At 45.0% G+C, this 6,480-nt stretch overlaps 1 long non-coding RNA gene across 1 annotated transcript in view; it reads right to left on the bottom strand.

Annotated features, from left to right (window-relative positions):
- Positions 1-6,359, bottom strand: part of LOC106510188 — a 31,363-nt gene extending 25,004 nt beyond the window's left edge. Inside the window, exons 1-2 of the long non-coding RNA XR_002343484.1 lie at positions 6,192-6,359; positions 998-1,165 (exon numbers count right to left, since the gene is read on the bottom strand). This is a non-coding gene — a long non-coding RNA (uncharacterized LOC106510188). The remainder of the gene's footprint in view (positions 1-997; positions 1,166-6,191) is intronic.

The following is a 6,480-nucleotide window of genomic DNA, read 5'->3' on the forward strand; positions in this document are numbered from 1 at the left end:
GACCCCCTCACCCCCCAAATGTGGCTGTTCCCCTTGGAGACCTGAAGTGGACACCCTCCCCCACCCCCCCCAAATGTGGATGCTTAAATTGGGTTGCAAGAAACAATGGCCTGCGGAAAACAACCACCTGCAGAGCTTAACCACCTACAAGGATTAACTGCCCTCTGTCAGAGGACTCGACCCCCTGCCCCTCCCTTGACTTTCCCCTCCTTCTCCTTCATTGTTCCTGCCCTAAGTTCCCCCATGAGCTCCAGCCACAGATCTTTTACAAGCCTAGCACCTCCATACAGTCAGGGCTGGTGCCATCTTGAGCTCAGCCCATCCCCCTCTAATGCCTTAATAAACCTCTCTTGCTTTACCAACTTGGCCTTGCACATTCCTCCCTCGGCAAACCTAATAGTGGGTCAAACCAGGTGACTACCAAGGAATTGAACTCTGGTCAGAGGCAAACGAGGGCTCAATACAGAGGGTGAAGGTGTGTCTGTGCCTCATCCAGGAAGGATAGATGGCAAAGGCGTGGTTTTGCTTGTTTTGGAAGAGGACATTCAGCATGCAATTGTAATCTCAAGGGCAGAGGTGAAATCAGCTGTGGAATTTAGAAACAGGTAAAAGATCTCAACGGGATGAGGGGTGACAGTGCTCTGAGCTGTGGCATTTGCTCTCTTGTACCTGCTTTCTGAGTCTGTTCTGCTCAGCTAACTTTTTTGACTTTGGAGAACCCTGGGGCAGCCCCAAATGTATGGGCGCCTTCACCACCACGATACCTCACCTTCCAGAAAGTTGCCTATGAGCAGAGTGTATATAATTTGAATCAAAATGCAAATACACTAACAGAAATTACATTTGTAATTTGCGTTTGTACAGTGCTTGGCAGTGCTGGAAGCCATTTGCAAAGGCGTGACTCTTCCCTTGGTCTCCCATGCGGGGAGGTTATTAGTATCAGTCTTACTGTTTTACAGATTAGGATGGTGAGATTGAAAGTAAATCTGTTCCTTACCCAACAGTGAGCCCAGAGCTGAGGAAGCTCTGGGTTAGTCCAGTGGCGCAACATCATCAGCCATTGAATTTTTCCATCTTCCTGCTCTGCCCTCATCACCTCTTGGCCTTGTTCTCAGACTGTCCTCCTAAGTCAGAAGACAGCAGACATATCCTCACAGCACCAACCCTGGCAACATAAAGGGATGATATCTTCTTTGATTTCAATTTTAAGATTAAGGGAACCTTCGCTAGAAGCCCTTCCCTGCAGACTTTTCCTCCCCTGCATGAATAGGCTTACAGGTCCTTTCTACTGGACTTGCTGGAAGGTGGATACATCATCAGGATGGGCCGGGATGAAACGCACTGACTGGTTTCAATCTCAATTCATGGCCACTCACCGCAAGAAGGCTCTTACTCAAGTTCCTGTTGTGGTGCAACGGAAATGAACCTGACTAGTATTCATGGGAACCGGAGTTCGATCCCTGGTCTCTCTCAGTCAGTTAAGGATCCCGTGTTGCCCTGAGCTATGGTATAGGTCACAGTTGCAGCTTGGATCTTGAGTTCCTGTGGCTGTGGTGTAGGCCAGCAGCTGTAGCTCTGATTCACCCCCTAGCCTGGGAACCTTCATATACAGTGGGTATGGCCCTAAAAAGCAAAAAATAAGCTCTTACTGCTCCATTACAATACACTGGAGGCTCCCAGACTTGAGTGTGCATCAAGTTACCTGGAAGGTTTGTTGGACCACAGATGGCTGGACTTGGGGCCAGAATTTCTGGTCCAGGAGGTCTGGAGTGGGCCTGAGACTCTGCATCTCTGACAAGTTCTCAGGTGATGCTAATGGGAACTTCGGGAACTACTGCTCTAGATCATTGACCCTGACTGTCCTATACCACACCATTGGCCTTTTTTTTCTTTAAACATCCAACACTTCTCCCCATTGGCTCCTTCATCTCAGCTGGTACCTTGCTGGCCCAGTTCATTGAGAATACCTTGCTGCTCCCACCATGACATCAACATGGTACTGGTACTCTTTGCTTTCCTTACTCTGGATGAGCTGCCATGTTCCTATTAAAGGCCAGTCCCTACATCTGCGTGCTCAACCTCATCTCCTCTCACCTATCCAAGAACACCACCCCAAAAAGTGTTCCACTCCTTAGCAAACATGATATTGTCCATCTCAAAGCAAAAGACAACCCCAAATAGAAAAACTCCCTTAACCCCAATCCATCTTCAACCACTACCTCGATTCTGTTTCCCTTGACATAAAACCAGCGAACTCTATCCTCACTCTCCTCACTTCCTGTCTTTCATCCTCTCTTGAACCCTGTCCAATGCAACTTTTGTTTCCACCTCTCTATTGAACCACTCTTGTCAAGGTTAACATTGACGTCCTGGGTCCTAATTCCAGTAGTGAAGCCCCAGTGCCCATGTTACTCAGCCCTTTAGGAGCATCTGATGCCAAGAGATGGAACTGTCCATCATTAGATGCATGGATAAAGATGTGGAATATGTACACAATGGAATACTACTCAGCCATATAAAAGAATGAAATTTTGCGACCTGAATAGACTGTTCTCCAAGGAAGATATACAGATGGCCAGCAAACACATGAAAAAATGCTCAGCATCGCTGATTATAAGAGAAATGCAAATCAAAACTACCATGAGATACCACCTCACACCAGTCAGAATGGCCATCATTAATAAGTCCACAAATAACAAGTGCTGGAGGGGGTGTGAAGAAAAGGGAACCCTCCTGCACTGCTGGTGGGAATGTAGACTGGTACAGCTACTATGGAGAACAGTTTGGAGATACCTTAGAAATCTATACATAGAACTTCCATATGACCCTGCAATCCCACTCTTGGGCATATATCCAGACAAAACTCTACTTAAAAGAGACACATGCACCCACATGTTCATTGCAGCACTGTTCACAATAGCCAGGACATGGAAACAACCCAAATGTCCATCAACAGATGATTGGATTCGGAAGAAGTGGTATATATACACAATGGAATACTACTCAGCCATAAAAAAGAATGACATAATGCCATTTGCAGCAACATGGATGGAACTAGAGACTCTCATACTGAGTGAAATGAGTCAAAAAGACAAATACCATAAGATATAACTTATAACTGGAATCTAATATCCAGCACAAATGAACATCTCCACAGAAAAGAAAATCATGGACTTGGAGAATAGACTTGTGGCTGCCCGACGGGAGAGGGAGGGAGTGGGAGGGATGGGAGGGATCGGGAGGTTGGGGTTATCAGATACAACTTAGAGTAGATTTACAAGGAGATCCTGCTGAGTAGCATTGAGAACTATGTCTAGATACTCATATTGCAACAGAACAAAGGGTGGGGAAAAAAAATGTATACATATAAGAATAACTTGATCACCATGCTGTACAGAGGGAAAAAATAAAATAAAAATAAATAAATAAATAAATAAAATAAAAATGCCAATATAAAATTTTTTTAAAAAATGAAATTTTGCCATTTGCAGCAACCTGGATAGATTTGGAAAATATTATGCTTAGTGAAGTAAGTCAGGCAGAGAAAGAAAAATACTGTATGTTATCACTTATCCGTAGAATCTAAAAAATAAAACAAACTAGTGACTATAACAAAAAAGAAACAGACTCACAGCTATAGAGAACAAACTAGTGGTTAGTGGGGAGAGGGGAGGGGGGACGGGCAAGATAGGGGTTGGGATTAAGAGCTACAAACTACCGTGTATAAAATAAATAAGCTAGGAGGGTATACTGTACAACACAGGGAATATAGCCAACATTTCATAATAACTATAAATGGAATATAACCTTTACAAATTGTGAATCATTATATTGTCTACCAGAAACATATGATAATACACATCAACTATATCTCAATAAAAAAGGGCTCCACCTCCTCTCAGATTCTTCAAGTCCCAGGTTCCTTAGGGTTTAAAGAAACTGGTGGCAAATTCCTTTTTGTAAGCAGATAATCTCTCCTTGATTGATCCAAATCACAACCACTAATTTTTGCACATGGCTTTCCCAGCAGGCCACACCACACCTGTGTGTCCCTGCAAAGAAACCTACTGGGCGTATTTTACCTTCTTCTTTCCTGATAATAGACTCGGTAAGAAACAAACAAACAAACAAACAAAACCACCTGATCAGCCAGACAAGGATCATGCTGATGTTTGCACTCAGTTTCAGTATAACCACCTGTATCTTGACAAGTAAACTGATTATTCTCTCAGGAGACTTTACTCTTTTATCAGCCTTGATGTGACTTTCCTCTCTCATGTAAGCCAAAGCTTTTTGTCATCCCCAGACCATGGCGTTCTTTAGTTAAAAATAGAAAAATACAGCATCCTGTGAAAACAGCAAGAATGTCCATGAGGAATTGTCTGGGTTGGATCCTTGCCAGCATGGCATTTAACACCTGCCTGAAATAATAAAAAGACCTGACATGACTTTCCCCTGGTGTTTTTTTTGTTTTTTTCTTTTCTAGGAAAGACCAAGCTAGAGATTTTAGAATAATCCAATTGATCATGAGATTGGCAAAAGGAGACAGAAGGACTCAAATGGGAATGAGACAGAGCAGTGGCCTGGCCCTGAAAGGGATTAAACTGAACTAATTGGATTAGAAGCTAAGGCAAGGGGTCTGGGATGCTGGGAGGGGTGGGGAAGGCTTGCAGTGTCCTGCCAGTACTAATGTATCAGTGTAGCTACTTTGGTGCCAGCCACCCGAAAATAAGGCAAATTCCAAACCCACTTGGGTGAACCTTTGCCAAATGAATCATTAACCCTCCACCACATTGTAAAAAGGAAGAAAGATCTCCTTAGGCGAGACACTCAGAGCCAGCTGGGGGCATTTAGTTCTGAGAGCACTGTGAAAGAAGTCATCAATACCTGATTTCAAAATGGAAACTTAGTCTAGTCCGGAACTGGGCCAAATGCTGTGAAAATGGCCTGTGGCCACCCACTGGTAGGAGGGAAGGTAATTTGAAGTAGCTGGTACTCCAGATAGTTAAGTGATTAGGTTTGTCTCTCTTGTGCTTGACTTGGGTATTTCAACATCTTTAAATAGATATAGAACTAGATCATAGGTGAGAGGGCTTCAGAAACTGTGAAAGGCAAAACAAAAACAGAAACAAACCCCCACAAAACCCCAGACGTGTTACGTTTGTTATCTAGCCACGATCATCCAGATTCATTGTGTTAAAAAGCTCAGGTGAGTCCCTGTGTCACCAGTGGTGCAGTGCCCATCTCCAGTGAGTCATTAGAACTGCTGTGCCTGGGGATGGGCCCTCTGCCCATCTTGTGAGACCCTCAAGATTCAGGCATCTAAGAGGAATCAACTCTCAGAACCTGGCTCAAAACAGAGCTTGTCAAACTGAACTATGCCTTCAAATCACTTGGGTAATCCCGTTAAAATGCTGATTCTGATTTCCCAGGTCTGGGATGTGGCTTGAGAGTCTGCCTTTCTGACCAGCTCCCAGGTGACGCCAATGCTTCTGGCCCATGGACCGCCTTTGAGTAGCAGACCTGTGGGCTAGGCAGTCTGCCACTTCCGTTCTCTTTGCAAGAGAAATTTCCAAGGAGGTAGACACAAGTGTAAATGGATAGGTCAACCATCTGGAGCAGTGGTTCTCAAAGTGCGGTCCAGGGATAGGCACCATGGGCATCACTCAGGAGTTTGTTAGAGATGCTAATTCTTGGGCCCCATCCCCAGAGCTTCTAAACCAGAAGCTCTGGGCGTGGGACCCAGTAATCCATGTTTTGATAAGTCCTCCATGGGATTCCAATGCGCACTAACATTTGAGAATCACAGCTGACGGATAATCAAAGCACCTGAAGAATTCAATAATAATAATAATAAAAAAAATCGGTACCCAAGTCCCATTCCAGAGAATCTAACCTGGTCATTCTGGGGTGGGACCAAGGCATTCACAGAGATTCTAAGGTTTGGCCAGTAGTAAGAACGGCAGAGCTAGAACAGAAAGCTGATCCTGCTCGCATAGGAGGGTTAACTATAAAGCATCTCAGTAAACCAACCACCGGCTCTGTGCAGGTCTGGACATCGATACAAACAGCGTGTACCCTGGTTCTCCAGTGTGACGGGGTCAGCGTGTGGATGATGCAGAATTAAGTTCTCACTCCTCACCCCAACACGCACACTCCTCCTGGGCTGTCAAGTCACACCTTTTACTCACCCTGTACTCTGGCTGGAGCAGCCTCCTGCTATACCACCACCAGGCAAAAGTTTTACACAGGAGCTCCCGCTAGGGCGCAGTGGGTTAAGAATCCGACTGCAGTGACGTGGGTCACTGCAAAGATGCGGGTTCAATCCCTGGCCTGGCACAGTGGATTAAAGGATCTGGCGTTGAGGCAGCTGTGGCTCAGATTCAATCCCCGCCCCCAGACATTTCGATATGCTACAGGTGCAACCATTTAAAAAAAAAAGTTTCACCCATCCTTGAAGACCTGTATCAAACCCAGGCC

The sequence above is a fragment of the Sus scrofa genome, chromosome 4 (genome assembly GCF_000003025.6).
Source record: "Sus scrofa isolate TJ Tabasco breed Duroc chromosome 4, Sscrofa11.1, whole genome shotgun sequence".
NCBI classification, from domain to species: domain Eukaryota; kingdom Metazoa; phylum Chordata; class Mammalia; order Artiodactyla; family Suidae; genus Sus; species Sus scrofa.